At 43.0% G+C, this 21,214-nt stretch overlaps 1 protein-coding gene across 2 annotated transcripts in view; it reads right to left on the bottom strand.

Annotated features, from left to right (window-relative positions):
- Nucleotides 1-21,214, bottom strand: part of ATF6 (activating transcription factor 6) — an 81,716-nt gene that overhangs the window by 26,932 nt on the left and 33,570 nt on the right. The window lies entirely within an intron of this gene.

Below are 21,214 nucleotides of genomic sequence, written 5' to 3'. Positions count from 1 at the left end.
CAAGCGGCTTTTTTGACCATAAAAAATTGTGCATCAAATCCATGTATTGTCTTTCAAACCTGTTTTTTCTGAACATCATCAGGGATTTCAGGTCAACAAGACAACACCAGATCTTCTTTAGAGGTATGCTTTTGGCCATAGAAAGAGTGTGAAACAAAAATGTGCTTTCACGGGCCCAGAAAGCTGTATGCAACTTCAGAGACCGCCCTGTACAGGTCCTCTGAGGAGCTGTACTTTTTAAAACCCTGTGCTGACAGAGTCAATGAGCCAGCTTTTCTTTCATAAACCACAGATTTCACACGTTTTGAAAATTTCAAAATAATTGTTTCAGGCTGTCTAGCTGTTGCCAGAGATGTGATGTTTCCATCCTGACCTCCTCCACAGGCCACTGGACCTGCACTGAGCAGCACCGCAGCCTTTGGCACGCGGCTCCTAACCGTGAAATGGTACCCGTGAGGCTGGAACTTCATTCTCAGGACATCCAGGGCTGAACATCAGCAGCTCTCTGGACACAAAAGGAGGCTGTGTTCTCCAGGGAAGAGAACTTACTGCAATGCGCTCATGGCCTGGGAGCTGATTCTCATTTACCCCAGCAGTTCCCAGTGCTGCAAAGCACATAGCACGGATCACGGTGTAAATGAGAACTGGGTCTTGGCATATCTGTTTCTGGTTTCCTCTATGAGTTTGAAGAGGACGTGTATGAAAGTTTACAAATTTGTAGAGGAAACAGCTGTATAATTTCACCATTGGTTTGGTTGGGTGATGGCAACCATATGGTGTCCTGAGGACACACCACACTGGATACAGCACTGGTCCATCTGAAAACACCAGAAGCTCCTGCAGCGTTACTTTGGCTATCAGTGGATATTAAACGGGCAGTAGCTGTAGGGGGGAGGGTGCCTCTGAAACTACCACCATCCTACCATTTCAGTCTGACCCTTGTATCTGAAAAGCTTGGGAATGGTTTTAAGAGCAGAAAAAAAAGAAAAAGAAAAAAAAGAGAGAGAAAACCAGTTAAAACCTCTACACAAACTGTGACTCATAGCCACAATACTTGCTCATTATACCATGAACAGTAAAGCTGTCTTGTTTTTACAGTTGTGTCTTTTTTTTTTTTTTTTTAAAGGTAGAACTTATAAATCCAAGCAGATTTACTCACCCCATCATGGATCCTTACCGGGAATCCACGACATGCAAAGATGACTATGGGAGTGAGTGAAAGGTGGGATAATGACTGCAAGGAATCCACAGAAAACCCGCAATAAAAATTCACAAGGTCTCAGTCTCTGCACCCACTCTTGACAGCCCACCTTGGGAGGCCCCAGTAGCTTTACTGCTTGGCGTTTAACAATAACTATTTAACTTAATTTGAAAGAGTACCAGCTCTGCATGTATTAAACTGGAGGTTAGCTAGCATATATTAACACTGTTTGGTTTTGCAGCACACTTAAAGACGACAGTTTGTATTCGAGAATTCAACTCCCAACTCCTAATCATAGAATTTACTCAGTCTTCTAAGTTTTAAGCCTATCTGGGGTGGGGAGGGCCACACACACCACAGCGCGGACGGGACTGTCCCATAACAGGAAAGCTCCCAGAAGTGGTGGGAATGGAGCTTCTCTTTCTGATTTTATTTTTGCCCAAAGCACTCCTATTCACACCGATGTGGTTCCAATCCCAGTGTTTCTGAGCACAGGTGGTTTTTACAGCCTGTACTTTGCACACAGCAATGAAGTGATGAGATATGCTTTTTATTTAAGCGTTTTACCAGAAGCAGCTCAATCCCTCAGTCAATAAAATGTCCTGTAGTGTAAGATTACACCTTTCTGACGTTCCCAGACCATTTTTTACAAATAACACCTAACTGCACTCTGGAACTCTTTCTGGTCACTGTCCCTGCAGAAAAGGGAGTTGCTATCCAGTTTAGTTCCCACATGAGAGACCTTTTAATGAAGAAGTCTTTAGTGCCTTTTATTGTCAACTGTGCTACTGCCAGATGTGATGTGGCTTGGGCTCCAAAACTAAACTAACTGGAAAGCACCTCGCTGTGAGTCAGAGAGCCTTGTGAAAATCCCAGAGACTTCAGCAGAATGGAAAATTCACTCTGCCACCAGCTTCCTTCGGAGGAGTTTCCTCCACTCCCTTCAGTGGCAGCACTGCTGCTTCTCTACAAGCAGGGCTCAACTATGGAGCATTTTCTTATTGGAAAGGAGAACCAGCAGCAAAGGACCTCTTCTGGATTAAGAACTAAAAACATTATGGAGACTACCAAGGATATGGGGACCTGCTGTGAATGAACCGTGTCCTCCTCTGCAGTTCACAAATGGAGACTGCAAACATGGGTAAAGCAAGAGCTACTTTTTGTCCTTTCTCCTTTTGGGTTGAATTTATGTTACACTGCCTTAAAGACAAAAAGGAACCTAAAAAACAGAGGCCAAATTAAAGACACCTAGTTTAGATTTTTAAGTGGACGGCGAGCGTCTCGACATTTCTTCACATCATCCCTCCAGCAGCACTTGACTCCCAAAAGATCTAAGACATAACAGCAATCACCATGATTCCATTTTAGAACAACAACAAAAAATATTTCCAGGTATAAAACCAGAGGACCTAGCTCCACAATGACTTGAGACAAATTAAGCTTTCCCGCTGCTGAAGCTGTTCCTGATTTCCTCCTCCTGACTGTCCTGGGCTGAGCATTCCTGCTGCTGCCCCAGAGCTGATGCTGACCTCTTCTGCCTCCAAGGAAAACCAACTCATCTTGCTAAGATGGAAACAAGCAGCACGCACAGATATGACAACTTCCCCTACCTGTCTTCCAGCCACCAACCGTTTTCAATTACTGTTATAGGGATTTTCTAACAAAGATGTGAATTGTGTATATTTAGTAGGTATTAATAGATTTCTCTTCCATGAACTTTCTCAGTCCTCCCTTGAATACATGTAAACTTAGATCACCTATAATACATTTCTGCAAGAAGTTCCACAAGTCTACTTCTATTGTACACATTGCTTCCTTTCCTTGGTTTGAACCCACATGCTCCTGCTTAATTTGTTGCCCTTTGTTTCATCTGGTATCCTACTCTGTTCCCTCTATGTAGAAGATCAAAGTTACAATTGAGAAAGCAAGAATAAAAATGCAAGAGGATCTCATTACTCCATCAAGGTTTGAAAAGACCAACACAAGAAGTTTCTAATACACAACAGACTATAATGCAAAGTATTACTTAGATGCACCAAAGACAGCTGCAAAGCAGATGTCATATAAAGGTGAAAAAAATTCATATACTATTCAGTTCTTTTTTTTTTTTTCATGGTTTACAATCCCTTTATTCAACTTCCAAGGCTGAAGAGGAGGAATTATGCCTTACGATAACACTGAAATATGCCAGCAATTAGGTATCCATGAGTCAAACTGTAGAATCTACCTAGTGGCCTCTGAGAAGGAATCCTGTCTCCCTTCAAAGAATCAGAATATAAGCCTACTTTTGGAAGAGAGGCCCACTACCCTTCCATCCTACCGAAACAGCTATCTTCGTTTGTTAACAAAGTGACACCAGCTGCAAAATGACTGGCTATTCTCAAGCTCCCTGTCCCCCTGCAAATTCCTCTTTCTGGAGTTAGCCAAGATGAACCCGCCTCATTTCTGTCCAAGCTTTTTTGACTCTCACTTTTGACTTGCAACACATCCTAAACAAAAAGCACTAAATATCGTCAGCCTCCTCCTGCGAACAGGAAATCCTCCAGGAAATCGCAGTCAGTAGAAGCTTGTGTGTACAGATGTTAATTAGGCACACCAGGAGGCACAGCAAAGCCACTCAACTGCAACAGAAAATGAGAAGGCACCCCATTTGGACTTTATATCTACCATAAACACACTCTTCCTTGTAGTTTTGTCTTTTCCCCCTTGTACAGGAAAGAAAAAGAAAGGCCATGTGAACAAGGAGGGCACAGGACAGAGACTGGACAGAAATCCAGCCAATTAAACTTGTCTGCAGAACGGCTTTGCAAGGCCTGAAAGTAAAGAACAATGCATGCATTTGCTATGATGTAATTTTGGTTTGGCAGCAGATTAAAAAAAAATTCCTAAACACAAAGTAAGAGGATGTGAAGAACAGAATTCTATGGTTAAGTAAACAGTTTGGTTAAAATCATATAGGAAGGTTTTTAAGGACTTGAAAATGCTTTGATAATTTGTGTGTTATTTGTGGAAATTAGTTGAATTTCAAGATAAACTGGAAAAGATAAGCCTATATGGATAGTTCTCAGTTCTAAGCTTCCATGAAGAGTAAAAAAAAAAAAACAACCAAAAAAAACCAAACCAAAAAACCAACCAGCCTGTACTGGTGGAAAAATTCTTCCTATTATGATGGATAAGGATAAAATTTTCTTATAAAGGCTTTCTCATTCAAACCAGCATCATAAAATTTAAAAATTTTACTCCAAATTATTTGAAAATTATGTTTCTCTGCCATTTTCTGTCCTTCCCACGGGCTATATAAGCACAGAAATGCAGTTCATTCGTAACTCCCAGTTCAGCCTGTCAATTATCTTTGTAGATTTTACAAAGTTGTAAGACTCAAAAGGAATTAATTGTTTTATTACTACTACCCATAAAAAGAAATTCCCCCTCCTTCTCTAATTCATTGCAGCAGAGTTCTGCTTTTGCATAGCATCTGCAGGCTATTAGTTTTGCAACTGCAATCTGTAATTGCAAAACCATGTAATTTAGGTAGGGCATGTGAATAAGGTCCAGTAAAACCAAAAAGGATATAATCCAGATTCTTTGCTTCTCTGACAAAACGTTAACCCAAAGTTTCTATATTTGCTTGCAAGACCTCAGGTCTTCTGCATAAGAAAAATTCTGGATTCCCAGAATTATTGCCCAGCTGGAGTCCCAAAAGAGCGCACACAACACAAACTGAAGCAGGGAAAGTTATTATCAACAAACACCTTTTCTCCGCTGTGCTGCCTTTGCAGCCCTGCCACATAAGCAGAGAGCCAACCAACGCGCAGAAGTGATGTGGTTTCGTGGGCACGCTCCTTGGATCCAGCATCATGAGATGGGCTAGACTGTAAATCCTGATTTCTCTCTAGATCAGAATTCCCATGAAACAGAAGCTGGATGAGTAAAAAGAAATTTATGTCAGGCTTTCTCCAAATGCTGGATCAACATAACACTGTGGTTTAAAATCCATTTGCTAATATGGCTGTCTTCTGCTTGCTGTTCTGACTGAGTTCAAAGGACAGTGAAGTACCACAACACTTTGATCTCACTTTGTGGTGAGACCTCCATCCTTAGAGCTCTTCAGAGCCCACTTGATGATGCCACAGCCAACCTCACACAGCATCAGTGACAGCCTTCCTTCACACAGGAGGCTGGACCAGAGGGTCTTTCTAACCAGCATCTCTACGATCTGTAAGGACCTTGTCTCAGATTTGGAAGAGTCTGTCAAGATTATACTTCTACCTCACCCTTTCCCTGTCTTACTAACTCGCAAACCACTCATGGAAAGACCATATGAGGAAGATGTTGATCGCAATCGGGGCTACATACACATGAGAATCCCATGAAGTGCCACACGATCTGTGACTGCACACTCTTCTGACAAAACAATTTCTCTTCAAAGGAGAAGAAAGCATCCTTTCTTACAGAGCAAAAATACAACCCATCCCCACCCACCCCCAGGTAAGTAGGGAATGCAAGAGAACTTTAAATTCCTAACCAGAAACAACTGCCAAGTAGAGTCCAGACTTCAACCTTTTTTTAAATCATGGCAATTCATTTGATCACAGTGTGTTCAGTCCTACAATACATATGGCACAAGATCCAGCCCTGGTTTGAAATTACTGCCTTCTTCAGCAACAGAAATCATTTATTTGCATCCCTCATTGAATCTCCACGCTACGTAAGATAGCGGCAAGGCAAGAAGTAGATCACTTGCAGTTGTCAGTGCAGCAGACTCATCATCTTGGACAGCTCAGGCAAAGAGCTGAACAGACCACAACACAGATGCAGGATTCGGTCTCAAGGGCAATTTTTATAAAATGGATCCAAAAGATGTTCTCAAGAAAAGAACAATTATATTTATTACTGGTGCACAGGTGAATATACAGTTAAAGTTTTGGATGAAAATACTGCTAGACTGCAAAACTCAATTTTACAGAAGCTGTTAATTACTCTAAAAAGTAGGTACCTGCTACATCATACTTTACAAAAGGACCAAAACTGTTCATTAGCCCAAATGCTGCACGTGAGCTGATGCATTCTTGAGCTAAAGACCTAGCATGGGATTTATCTTAGAACATATTTCAGTGCCTGCAAAAAAGAACATATGCGTCCTTTGCAGCCAGGACATTAAGTACTGGATTCAAACCTGGTCTGAGGGAATAAAATGACATTTGGCCAACAGCAACTTATATATCACAGTTACTGTGACTTTCTCCCTTTCCCGATCCATCTACTGATCCGTGACTGCTTCTAACTTCCTGGCAATACACTCACTGGGGAGGGTAATGCATATGGAGGAGGAAACAAAAAACCGGAAAGCAATGAGCGGCAAAAACCAGGAATAGCTTTCAACGCTAATGACAGGAGAGAATAAAGTAACAGTCTGAATTAAATTCTAGGCCAAAAGCAGTGAAAGGCAAAGGGCAGTAGCAGAGGATGCCCCTCTCTGTTTTCCCCACTGGGACAGCCGCACTCGCTGGTGTTTGCCTTCGACTGCCCACGAGCAGACAGTGGCAGCCCGACTCTCATCTGCAGCCAAAGAGATGCTGCTCCTGAAAGTGCAGTAGATGTACAGGAATTTAGCAACAAACCTTTCCTAATTGTGGAAGTTGAATCAGCTACACAGACATACATCAGAAGGACTGGAAAGTATCTGTTCAAAATATTTGTTATCCCTCAATTTTCTGAGAAAAGCGACTGATTGTGAGAGTTGAGCCTCTGGGGATTTCCTCCTGCCCCCCATCCCTTAGCCTCATGTGCTCAAGGTACCTGAATATACCTCTTAACCTCGCCAAGGGTAATTCTTCTTCACTGAGATAGGGGTATTGCCTCCCAGCAGAAATGATGTTTTGGGTCACAGGCAGAAAGGTGTTTTATAAACACAGGCAGTACTTTCAGCAAACTGCCTTTGACCTGGTTTTAAAAATTGAGGTCCCATTTGCACTGTCAGTTCCTGCTGGTCAAAGCGGCTTTAGAAGCATCTCTCTAAGGAAGCCAAAGAAACGGGTGCTCTTCCTTCTCTACTGACCTACCGTCTCCATCCTCTGATTTCACTATGGCAAACTGTTTCCCCCTTGTTCCACATTCTGCCAAAGCTGAACAAAAGCGTGCCTTTATAGAAACTTCCCAGAGTGCAAATGCCACTGTCAAAAGCTCAAGAATAAAGGAACATGAGAGAGACAGAAAGAAACACAACCAGATAACAAGGAAACAAACATTCTTCTCAGTCAGCAGGAAGACTGCATTTTTGTCTGAATCCCCTAGATTTACCCAGAGCTCTGTAATGACTTCAGCCCAGACTTGGGTGCGTCTCTGCACGTCTTGGCAGCAGGGACAGGCAGAGTTCCTAGGCTGCTGATGGCTGGACAGTGGTCTGGCACACTCGGGCCAGGGCTGGTGCTCCAGATCCAAGCCGCCTTTTGTTTTTTCCCCAAATGTTGGTTCAGAGTCAACAAGGTTTTAATATCAAGATGCAGTGGGCTGAATCTAAATTTGACGGCAGCGTTTTAATCTGTGCAATGTGTACTGCATTAGAGATGCTTGCTGGAAGATGTTTCTCATTCTGCTGATCCCAGGACATCTGTATGGCTAAGGATATATCAACTATTCATAGCTTCTTCTAATTAAAGAGATAGTCAATATAATAACATTAAAGAAGCTGTCACCTCTGTTACTAATAATCTCAGTTAAAACTAGAGGATGAAGATGAAGTTTCCTTCCATTATTTTGCCTGTTGGTTTGCATAACTCGTATTTACCCCAGTCTGATGAGCTTCCTTCTCTTCACATTTGTAGCTAAGTTTCACTTCTAAATCTCAATTCTGAGTCCAGTTTTGTTGCCAAGTGCCTGCTCTGTTTGAATTTCTAGTGTTGCTGAGGAAGACGTAAATCAGTTCTAGAAACAGACTTAATTTTATAAGGGGGGAAGAGGGTCTACAGATATCTAACATTTTTTCCCCGAAAAAGAAAACCTCAAACCAAAACACAAAAACAACCTAATGGAAATGGCCTTGAAAGGCATAAATAACTTACATGATTAACTCACATTCTGTGGCAAAAAGGATCTTGGGTGCCTGATGTTGAGGATGCTTCCTTCATCACCCCCAACCTACCTTACAAAAGTGCACTTTAGAATGGCTGGGCATAGCCTACAGGTGGGCTGAGCAATCAGACCCCCATGGCCACCAGAAACAGAGGGTTCCTTCAGCATCCCTCAGCCCTTGCACCTTCCCTGCCAACCTTCTGGCAATCGTCAGATCCTCCTGCAAGTCCCCTGAACTCTTCAGGCTGTTTTTCTGCCCACACGATAAAATGGCTCAAGGATGGATCTGACAAGAGCACACACAACCAAGGGAACACTGACAACAGGAACTCTCCTTTCTGGTGATGGCAAAATGTTTAATTGACTCACTGGTCTTTACCCTTAAAAAATCCTGGAAGCTGCTCATGTAGCTAGGAAAGAGAAGAAATCATCCAACTTCGAACAGTGTGAAAGCACAGCATTTTTTTTTTTTTTTTTCACTACAGTGCTGTAGGAACTCATACAGGCCATCTAACCTTACAGCCCTGTGATGGAGGCAAAGCACTATGCACTTTTTGTGACCAAAACAGCAGTTTCCTTAGAAAAAGCTTTCTCTTGTGACAACAATAATTTACTTGTGTCCTGGTCTGATGCCTGACTGATAAAGGATAAACAGGGGTATCAGGTGGTGCAAGAACATCGCACTCCTTGTCCATCTTGTGACTGACCATGTGAGTAACTGCCTGTCTGCCACAGCAATTGAATTAGCAAGATCACAGGCACCAGATTAGATTAAAGAAAGTGAAAGGTCAGCTTCAGGAAGATAGAAATGTAGAGAGATGCTTGCTACTCAAAAGACACATCAGGTTACAGCTTTCAGGCTGGCCCTGTCTCTCTTCCTGGAGACCCATGTGTTTTCTTCTATCAGTACTTGCCAACTCTCAACCACATTTAAAACATAACGGCTTGAGCAAATAGAAGCCTTTCATGTCCCCACTTAGGATGAGATTAATTTTTTCCAGCTTTAGCTGTCTGACAGAGTCGTCTAGGCTCCCTTCCAAATCTACAGAAGGAGAGAGGCACCTCTGGAAGGAAATTCAGTCCATGCAATGGTAGGTGTTTGGGACAGGTGGGAAAAATTGAGGGGAGCTTTTTTGCCTCCATTGAGTGGAGAAGAAGCCTTACGCAGTGCACGAGAATTTGTGGTGCCTGGTAGTCCATAAAGCAGCAACAGCAGTCTGCAAAATGATTTAAGAAAAAACACCCAGATGCAGAGAAATCAAGGAAGAAAAACAGAAGTACTGGAGGAACACTGCAAGTCAAGCAACCCCAGGCCACATCTAGGCAGCACAGCCAGGGCATTGAGGAAAGTTTTGTCACCTTCTGTTCAGCACTGGTGAGACCATAGCTGGAATACCATGTAAAGTTTTGGGTCCCCTTCTCCCAGGCAAAGGTGGATGTTGGGAAACTGGAGAGGGGCCAGTAGAGGCTATGAAGATGGTCAGGGTCTGGGGGACGTGGTCTGGGAAGAGAGATGAAGGGAGCTGGGCTAGGATGTGTTCTGCTGGAGAGGAGACAAGGGGGCCTACCTAGGAGCTACCTACAACTACCTGAAGGGAGTTACAGAGAAATCAGAGCCAAATTCCATAGCACCAGATGACACGCCAAGCGCAGTGGTTTGGGACGTTCAGATTCTTCCCCTGCCAGGTGGTGCAGCCCTGCAATGGGTCACCGCAGAGGTGGAGGGTCTCCCTGTCTTCGGAGGGTCCCAAGACTTGGCTAGATCAAGCCAGAGCTGATCTGATCTAGTGCTGACAACAGTCTCACTTCAGACTAGAGAGCTGCAGAGGTCCCTCCAGCACACTCCCACGGTTCTGTGAACATTCACAGTTTGAGTGCAATTGTTAGCAAGTGAAAAACAAAATGGCAATACTGCACAAGACTGTAAGCAGATTTTTACAAAATATTTTTCATTAAGGATTATTGAGAAGCTCTGGTGTAAAGGGAGATGGTGCCAGTGATACCAAACAAATGAATGTGTGCAGTTCTCCGCATTTATCTGTGCATATCTCACTTGATATGCACCACTAACTTAAACACCTAGAAATACAATAAATGCGTTTGCCTTGAAGTACTCTAATTACATACATTTTGCTTGTGAAAAAAGAAGTCTCAAGCTAATTTCAACATTTTCTGCCAATATCCTGCAAAGTATGATGCAACCATATCAGAGAACCACAGAAGCTGTGTTTTCATAGATGTGGGTTTTAAAAATGAACTGTCCCATTGACAACATTTCACCAAGCCAGTGGAGTTTCCAGCTTTTCCAACTGTTCCAAAATACGGGGGACTTTCAGGTCAAAGAAAGGCTCCACTGGAATTCTAATCATAGAAGGAGGATGTGAAGAATGATGCATGAAGGTTTTCAGACGAGTAAGTACATCATTAGACACTGAGGCTACAAACACTATGGCAAAATAACTGATTTCACTATGTGGATAGCATCGATTGCACCGGCACTTTTTTAATCATCTGAACTACGCTCCCATATGAACCCTCCCCTCTTCTTACTACTGTAGTGGTTTTAATTCTACACAAAAAGCTGGAACATCCTGGACTCACCACAATTACTGCAAAATATCAGAAAGGTATTGAGCACCCTGAAGGCACTAACTACTAATCCTCTCCACCAGCACAGCTGGAGGGCCACTCAGCTTGTCATTAACCAATTCAGTATGTGTAGTCTCTGTTCTCTTTTACCCCAACTCTTCAATGAAAACACCTAATCAGACCCTCAACGTGAGGGTATACAGAAGAGCAAGAGCCTGAGGTTACTTCATCCTGGTGGATGTGCTCCCTTTCATCTCCATTCCCTCTTGCCCTCTGAACCTTTCCCGGCTCTGCAGAGCTATCCCTGACCTGCACAAAGGCAACCTGAACTCCAGGCAGTCCCCGAGCTGCAGATCATTTTCCTCTCTCCCTCTGATCACACAGAAATCTGTTTATAAGGATATCAAAAGTGCACACAGCCCTGTAACAACTGCACATGCCATTACTGGGAGGGAAACACAGACAAAGAGCACAGCAACGCATCGTTTGACGGGTCAGATTCGACACTGTAATTTCATACAAGCCAAAGCAGCTGCATCAAGGCTTTGTCAGGATTTCTGTTTTCAAACAGAAAAAGCACTGCAAGCAGATAAAGGTGATCTGTAACAGAATCAAACAAAAGGTGCCGTAGCCGAGGTACAGGGTTCTGGGTTTATTTTCCTTCTTTTACAGACCATTCTTGTTCTTAGGTGTCTATTTCCTATGTGAATTAAGTTACTGGGAGTGGCTTTTCTAAACAAACCGGTGAATTCTTAAATCAGCTATCGAGATTTGGAGAGACTATGTTAAGGGTTGTCAGTTTTGATCCAGGTGAAGAAGTGCTAATCCACGGAGGCTAATGGATGGTAGTGGTTGTAACTGCCAGGATGGCTGAGGAGGAACAGCAGTGCTGTAGGGAACTAAATGCTAATATTTGAGAACATACAGGACATCAGGCTGCTCTCCCTGACAAGGTCTGCAGCGGTACTCTCCTGTTTGCAGACACATGTGTGCAAGACAATGACAATGAAGTAGAGATGAACCACTTTTTACATGCATTTGTTACATCCTTTTGACCAGTCACACGATGTAGGTAAAGCCCTCATCCTGGACTGCCATACCAAACGGACACTAACCAGCTTTACACTGAAACAGAAATACCCTGTTCACAACACTGCAACAGTTTACCCAGCTGGCTTAATGCTCCTTTTTTAGCATTTGTAGTATCACCTTTGTGTTCAGCCTGAACCTGAAGAGTTCCCTTGTGCTTGTGTAAATGTAGTTCTTCGCACCTCCTCTTACTCTCCTAGAGCCACAAGTAACTGCTTTTGTCAAAATTTTACACCAAGAATGTGTACTGCTGCATCTGTCCCTTTTTCTCCAAATGACAGCATGTTTATGTCCTGTTTAATTTTTGTACGCGTTTCTCTAAGCTGCCCCTTCAGAAACTGAGCTTGTGAAGTTAGGAAACCTCTTGCCTAGACTGTATGCAGCACCTTGGTTGCCTGCTGGGGAGTTACAGCTTACATCTGGTAAGCAAATACCAAACAGATGGTTTACGAAAGGAAAGATAAACCCACAGTGTCTTTCCCTGATGGCAAGAAGATACTCTTCTGGAGATGCTGGCCCCAGACCTACCTGAGACAGCAAAATGGTTCCTTTTCAACCTCATTTTCCAGCAGTCACCTGCCCAGTGATTACCTGCTGAGTTCCTGATCCTGATGTAAAACCCCAGGTCCGAGCATTTAGGACTGTTCTTAGACAGCAGGAGAGCTCTGTACTGGTTTCCTGGAAAGGATATTAAACCAGGGCCTCCCAGACGCTAACAAGTGACTCAACCCAGGAACCTCCACACTGGCCAAGGTTCAAGGAAGGAACCCTCAGTGAGGAACAGCTTGGGAATGTCCACTTCTGGAGTCTCAGAGAGTATTAACAGTGTAATGCACAGAAGCTTTGCCGGACTTAGATCCAGAGAAGGCAGCCTGTGTACCTTCCTTGCACACAGTGAGCTCTCAGTCTGCACCCAGCTTAGACTGTTTTCCTCACATTGGATACCACCTCTGTTTGAGACAGCTGACACTTCAAACCTTATTTTGGATAGTCACAAAACCAGGGAACAATAATAATCACTTATGCAATGCAACGCTTAGCAGAGCTTTGCTAACCAAACTCCAGGGGCAGTGGCCCATGGGATTTAACAGACAGGCCATTTCCACCTCCGGCTCACCGTGGTGCAACATGCTGTTCGGGTTGTTCATGTGCCCCTCCAGCATAGCTTTGCCTTCTCTTGATGAGAAAAAAGTATTTTCTAGGACCAGAATTATTCATAAGCACATTTTAACATTTGCAATCAAAACACAAAGAGGATTTCCTGAACAGTGGATTCCAACATGAAAAATCTCTTGGCTTAGCCCAAGGTATTCCAAATCCTTTATCACTGACCCAAAGCCGGACAGATTCCATTAGCTATGCTGGCGAAACTGGAGTTTATCCAGCTACGCGGTAAGGAGCAAGCCATATCAGGCATAAAGCAAAAGGATCTCATTCTCAGATCCATCTCTCCGCTTTAACTACCAGTCAACCCTACTGGAAGCTGGTATGGAAGTATATTTTGAAAGAATTAAGTGGTGAGAAGCTGCTATGGACATAGGCAGACACACCTATACAGGACTCTTAAGAAAGAGTGTTTAGCCACAGAGCATACACTTCTGCAACAGATCCATCCTGATAAAGCACAGTGAAGGAAAAGTAGATTGCATTCTGGGGAGAAGGCCCTACTGCTTTCTAGTATTCACAGAGAGAAGATTTAGGTGCCAAAGAGTCTCCTTACACTCCTACACTTTATAAGAGCAAGTGAATTTCTGCAACTACTACTCTGTCTTTACATCACTCATGCCGGTAGACAGGCCACAACCAACCATGAGTCCCAGAAGTAGAAAACAAATTTTATGCTCCGCTCTCAAACAGTTTTAAAGCTAGCTACGAGTTTCAAAGCCAGTTTAAAGATAAAAATGTACAGTTAATTTTACTTCTATTTTATCACACTTCTTGTCCTAAGGAGCATAAGTGATTTAAAAATAAAACCTGGAAGCCACAAGTGTTCTGTTTGGTCCAGTGGGAGGTGATGATAATCCGCATACACTCATAATAGCACCTGGGCTCTTACTTCATAAAATAAGCTTTGTGTGCTGTCCAGCTAGAAATCTGGCAGAAGGATTAATTCAAACTGGAAGCAAATAACTTCATCTGACCAGAATTAACTCTAGAACTGTGCCTAAGATTTTAAATAACGCTCTCAAATGTAACGCTGTAATGATTAACATTCACTAAGAGGTAGGATTTCTATTGTGGACACAAAGACTACCAAATAAAACCAAGAACATCTCAGTTCTACACATTTTACTTTTGTAAAGACTCTGCCTGGGCTGTCAGATATTAAAACTGAAAAGGAACAGAAAAAAACAGTAGTCTGAAGCTGTGGAAGTATGAAGTTCAACTAAGAAAATAAGCATGGGTATTTCAAAGTGCTCACTGCACATACTATCATTCAAGGCAAATGAAATATCATGAAGGTCATTTTTTACATGAAGCAGCTCATTCCTACCAAACACAGGTCAATGCTTTACTGGCTACTGCAGCTCGAGAGTTGAAGGTATCATTTATGTCTTTATACAGTTAGGGCTCCGTCAGCATCGACTCCATAACTAAAAACTACTACAGATCATAAGCAAAAGCCCATCATTCCCTTCTGGGAACCATTCAGAATAATCTGAGCCAATTTTTCTTCAATTAATACTGTGTTGTCATTAAAGAAAAACACATTATTATCTGGCATTATTAAAGTATTATTAATGCATTATTAAACTTGGGTTATTTCCTGAAGGAAAGGAACGGCTTCAGAGCTGCATTTCCGCTGCCTGCTCTAACTGAACGCACATTCCTTGTTTGTGGAAAAACTTGTGTTCCTGCTGACTTTGTTGTCTGCAACTGTCTGTTCTCTATTCTTAATAAGTGAGATACTGCTGTCACTTCCTTTACCAAGGAGGCAATTCCCACTTTATAATCACGTCTTCCTCCCACACTTCCCAATTATACTCCTCTAGCCTATGTCCACACCAATTTCATAAGCAGTGGGTCTTTTACAGAGGCCTTCCAAAACCAGCAATCTTCCTCTACTTCTTGCCCACAACTCTTTGTCTGTCAAACATGCAGCACATTTTAAATACATGTATACTATTACTGGTCACATCTGTCTGCAACCAGTTTGGGTTTTGGAGACATTTTTTGCAGTATGTTTTATTTTCACTATAATTATCTACAGTGTATGTTGTCCTTCCAAATACTAGTTTAAAAATAGCAAAGTATTAGTTAGGCCTGGGACATATAACGCTGAAAGAAGTCCAGTGACGGCATTAATATGATTCATGAAGTTCCAGCAACCATACAGAAGACAAATGAATCAAGACTATAGACAGAAAACCCAAAAGTATCTTTTGCTCCATGCCAGAGAGATTCAAGTGACTTTTCTGTCTCTGCTTATACATTTGTCCTCAACACCACATTCATTCTCAATTTTATTTGGAGGACAGTGCGGTTCAAAGGGACCCAAGGAGATAAAAATCAGAGTGACTAAGACTTTGCTTCCAAAACGTCTTGGAGAGCCGGGAACAGAACAGACATTTCCAAAGGATGTCTGATGCGACAGGCATTACCTCCCTTCTCAGAAACGCGTTTTGCATTCTCATTCCGGTCCGTCCTAACCACTGTTTGCATCTGGCGGAGCCAAACAGCTGCTGCCCGGAAGAGGCCACACTGCAGCTGGTACTTGCTGGCTGCTCCTCTTTGGCTTCCACCCACTGCACATCCAAGATGTCTCATTGCCTGGCTCCTTTCCTTCCTTCTCCGCTCAGCCTGCTCGCTCTCTGCAGCACACGCAGAGCCCTCCGCTGCTTCACTCCTTAAAGTATGTTCTTACACAGGAACACAACTTCTAGGTGTTTCAGAGTGACAAGTGAGAAATAATGAAGCGATCAGAGGTTTTGCTGGAAAACACTACGGCACTGATAGAAAAGGCTTTTAAAGAACTGCTGGCCTGTAGCTGTAAACCTAAAAATACTTCTTTTGAGTTCCCAGTTACCTAAATGGGGAGTGGAGTTGTTCTCGTACACGTGTATTTTGATAATTCCAGGAATGAGGTAAGGCCATTTATGCTCTATATACCAACATACATTTTTAGACTTAATTTTAGATTCCTGAAGTTGTTTCTGGAGGTTTTTAGACTAAGATGCTACCAAAAGCAACATCTTTCCCAGCTGAGTACGCAAAAGATGACAGAGAACCCTCTTCCCCACCACCTCCTAGTCCCTTTGATATGCTGTCAGCTCTCCCTGCTCCCCACCTACCAGAAATATTCTGCACTCGAACAGATGACAGTTTGAGGAAGACCAAAAAGAAAGCTTGCTTCACTGTTTTCACAGGGACACCTGGGACTTGGGAGGAGAAAGTTCTCGACACAGAGAGAATCCACAGTTTAGCCAGAAAAGAGGGAATTTATAACAAAGAATGCAGCAGTCCAGACTTCATTTTCACTCAAGACCCTTAGATGGAAACAGGAGGTTTTCATAATGGATTTTCAAATTTGAAAGTCAAATGCAACTGTACTTTGACAGAGGCCGGCTCACTGAGCTTCAGGGCATACTGAAGCACAATCACACACACTATTTGCTTTTTCAGATTTTCCCAGGGAGGCAAGGGCTGACCTCACAGAGAGGACAGGCTAAAGGGTGACCTCTGCTTTGAAAAAGACAGGCAATTTTATCATGAATACTATGCCCCAAGACTCAGTTCTTTCAACAGGTATTATTCTCAGCATCTGTATACAATATAGGACAAGACCTTAAAATCCTATGATCCTTGGTAAAGTAATTTTTTGCTCTGCATAGCTAAGCTCAGGCTCCCCAAGAGCAAGGGGATTTTGTAAAATCTTTCAAAAATCTGCATGTTAACTTGCAGCAGTTGCAAACCCAGAGGACTCAAACATATAAAACAGCTACCATGTCTTTAGGAGCAGCAGGACTATGCGAGTCTAATCAATGTATTTTATCTGAATGAAAGAGCAAATTATACATCCCAGTCCACAAAAATGCACAAACAAAGTCAACAGCAGAAAACTTCTTGTTCAGTAAAAAACACCCATTGTCAAGTGCAACAAAATAGGAGAAAAGTGTATGTTAGGACTGAATTTCTGGCTACAAAACATCATCTCAAGCCGACTTCTTACAAAGCAGTTTTGCCTGCAGGACGTAGATGGCATCAAGAGTGCAGTGAATTGGAACCTGCCTCACTTGTGCTCTCTGAACAAATTCAAACTATTGCCAGAATTGTGTGTGCCGCACAGCAAACTACTGCTACACAAGCACGTCAAAGCTAGGCATTACAATCTTTTACTGTCTGAAAGTATCACCCCAAATTCAATTAACACAGCACAAGCACAGGCTTATTACCAACAAAAGCAAAACACAACCTAGATGTTTTTATTTCTAGCACACTCAGCGTTCACACAAAGAATGAACAAAAGTTCTGATTTAAATTTGGCTTAATGACTTAAATGAAAGTTTGTTTGTAGAATTTGAGAAATCCTTAAATGCTCATTGCAGATGTTGGCTTGTAAGTCCAGAAATTCACATCCATAATAACACACTTCCCTGAAGGTCTATGGTTGAAGTGCCATGGCACTGAAGCAGAAAGTTACAAAGTGAAATTCTGGTCCTACTGAGGCTGGTAAAGGCTTGCCATTGATTTCCATAAGGCCAGCATCAGTCTTGCTCTAAGAAATAATAACCAGAATCACCTTTTAATATCTAATTTTTTTACTGAAATATAGTGTACAATAGCGTATAAACGCTGCATTAAATGTAATTGGCGACTTTGCTACCAGGAGTGATTTGTGCTTTGAAATAAATAGTGAGAGGAAATGCTAGTAGCCTTCTAAGTTTCCCAAGTGAAAACAACTTTAAGCCACGCTTTCTTTAAAAACAGTAATTACATCCTTACCCTAAAAAAGTCACTGTCTTTAATAAGCCTGCAGAGATGTCATCAAAGGGTCACTGGCAGAGTCTTCCAGGATGGGGAAATGTACCACTTAACCACCGCAAGTTGCGGGGACTCTGATGCTAACCACACAAGAGCAGAATGATCTGTAGTGGCATTTACCAGCCAAAGTAAATTGGAACAGATTTGTTTTCTCCCATGATTTACTTAATTACCTTTCAAATTAAGCCTAGCTATTCAAGTAATTCTAGAAACAATCTCAAGGTCTGAATACTCCATGGCCAAACAGATGTGAGCTCTGAGAGAGAACTGTTTGGGTGCCAGGCTTACAGGAGAACAGCAGCCAGGTGTCTATCTCCCTCCTGACACAGCATGTTGTACTAACTAACTTGAATTTTATAGCTGTGCTCCACTGGGGTTTTAGAACAGATCAAGCAGACTTGGTATCACAGACATTAAAGGGCAGAAATCAAAGGTGCTGGCAGAGCAACAGGCTCTCAGTCCTGCATCTCAGACCCGGGGGAAACGGAAGGAAGGTTCAATGCCAGCTGGAGACTCCAACGTGCTGCGGCAGAGCTCAAATTGCCATAGTCTTTTCACCGAAGCACAACTTTTCTCTTGGTACCTGCTGCACAGACCTCTCAGCTCTGAACACGCTCCCAAAGCCAACCCAACACAGCACAATTAGAGGCACGCTACAAAGACACAGGTTTTGAGTGCTGGAGCAGAAGGCACAGCTGTGAAGATATACAGCTGGGAACGCACATTTTGTTACATTGCCAGGTGTCAGCTTCTGCAATGCTAAATGACTGCTGAAAACAATGGTTTCCTAAAAGTTAAGCAGCAAGAAAAAATTAAATTAACAAGTTAACATCCCAAGAAATAAATGGTGGCAAGTCTTGCCTATGAGGGATGTTGGCCGCTGAGGCCTGGCGGAGCTGGGAGACTACTCTGCTTCTGTTCAAGAATTCTTTACTCACTGTCAGTTACACATTTCTTCTTGTTTAAAAATGACATTACAGATTCCCCTGGCACTAGGAGAAAATTAACTTCTCTAGACTCCCCAGAGTGAAAGCCCTGCTTCTTGTGTGGACTCAGCTGAACCAAATACTACTTTATTTTCTTCTCTCCTCCTTAAAAACAAAATCAAATTCCAACTGTAAACATACAGACATGCAAGCCTTCCAAGGCAAGGAAAGAAAATCAAATCGATGAGATCATGAGAAATTCAGTCTTACAGGTACAAGCAGTACCAGAGGATGACACAGTGCATGTGAACTTTGCTCCTCTCTACTCTGTGTCTCCAGAAGCCCTGGCTGAGTCTTACTACATGAGAGGTATGGGCAGCCCCAGCAAATCCCATTTTCTAGAAAATCCAAGGAACTCAGGTCACAGCTCCTGCAGTGCAAGTGAGAACATGCAGAAGACACACAAAAAAGGAATTATGTTTCAGCACATGCACCCAGGAGAGATGATACTGCACACAGAGCAGATAGCGTGTGGTAAGAGGATCCCAGAGACATCAGGTAGAAGGCATCTCTGGAGATCCAGTCCCACCTCGCGCTTGGAGCAGCACCATCACCAATACCAGAACCATCCATATCCTAGAACTCTTAACTGGATGATGCCTATTCTCTTGTATATGGCTGTTAACAGCTTACTGAGTGTTTGGGAGCGTCTGCATGGCAAACAGCCAGAGAGAACAAAGTCTATCATCTCCAGACCCTGCCTCCTAACTTGGACAAGTGAGCAAGCAACACAAGTGAACGCTGAGGAGGAAACCAGTCCCCTCTCTCAGCTCCTAATCATTAGTGAAAAGGGAATTGTGGTCCAAAGAAAATGAGCCAGCGGTACTCAGGAGAAGGTGAAAGGGCACCTCGTGGCTGGGGGCCTGCTGATAGCAGCCCTCCCTCGGGCTGTGCAGGAGTCCTTTCTTCTGCACTCACAAAAGAATCCAAGCAAGTCATTTAAAAGTGCCTCAGGGCAGAGCTTGTCACTAGATCAGGTTTGCCCTGTTAAAATAATAAATGAGGTAATGCGTAAAATGCCTTCAATTTGAGGACATTTTTCATTCATAAAACAGAAATACCAACAGCTTTGCTACCAAATAAACTTCATGGATGGTTAAAGTCCCTGCACCTCTCCTTGCAATAAAGCAGAGCCAAGCAGTAGGGATTCTGCGGCACAAGACACACTGTTTCCAAGGACAGCTCTGCGAGTCGAAATGAGAGCTGACAACTTCCAGGTCATTAATCCGACAGCATAAACAGAACCCATGTACCAGTACATGCATTCAGGTGGACTAGAGCAACGGCCGCAAAGGAAGAACTAGACAACGCTATTTTGCTTTTTGTTCTGAGTTTCCAGAAAAAACTTTTATAATCAATCCTCCACTCCCTTCTACTCATCCTCAGGATATGTGGAGCCTGGTGCCGGCTCTATTTGTGTTGCTAGCTGAAAGAACAGCAGAACATGCCAAACATTTAATAACAAAATTCCAGCCTTGTGACACAACCCAGTAATCCCAAGACTGGACATGTTTCTACTCTGCATAAAACCCTAATCCTAACAAGAGCACCGTTATTTTTATTTTGCCTGAACCTTTTCTAAAGACATGTATCTCACAAATTAACAAAGCTACCACAAAGCATATTGAAGGTGGTTGTGTTACCTATGTACCTATGGCATCTACAAATTGGCAGAATTATGACAACACAGAAACAGCTAAAACTAGTTACGCGTATCTGTGTGCTCTTACACTGAACTGGTTGTAGCTGGATGAGCTGTTCTAGCAGCAATTGCTTGTTCCCCACCACCTTGGGACCCCTCTCAGGACACTCTATAATAAGGAAACAAATGGAGAGTTGCAGGGTCCTAGGAAAACCATGGCTGGGCACGAGCATGCATATAACAATTCTCATCTAATATCACAACTGCGAAACAGCAAGGCAGGAGGCTTCATAAGCCAAGACCCCAGGTTCAAGCCAGGGACAAATATGCATTACAGACATGTCTAAGGACTCATCAAGACCTCTGCAAAAGGGAGGGAATAAACTCTCCCAACCCCCAGCTGGTGTTTCAACCACTGTTTGCCATGATCATTTCCATCACCAGATCCCAAGCAGCTTCTCACTGCTGCAGCTGCTCTGGCTTCAACACCACCCAAGCTTGCAGTACAGAAAGTGCCATCAAACACCTGGAATTCCATTTTAAAACAGCTTGTACTGTCACTAACTATGCTGCAGATGTGAGGCTGTGCCTGACAAAGCTGTAGCACAAGCCTATGCTGTATCCCAGCACCCCCAGCAGCACTGCTCATCTGTC

This window comes from Falco punctatus, assembly GCF_963210335.1.
Source record: "Falco punctatus genome assembly, chromosome: 11".
Lineage (NCBI taxonomy): Eukaryota > Metazoa > Chordata > Aves > Falconiformes > Falconidae > Falco > Falco punctatus.
Note: the sequence above shows the minus strand (reverse complement) of the source record. Positions and strands in the feature narration are given on the sequence as shown.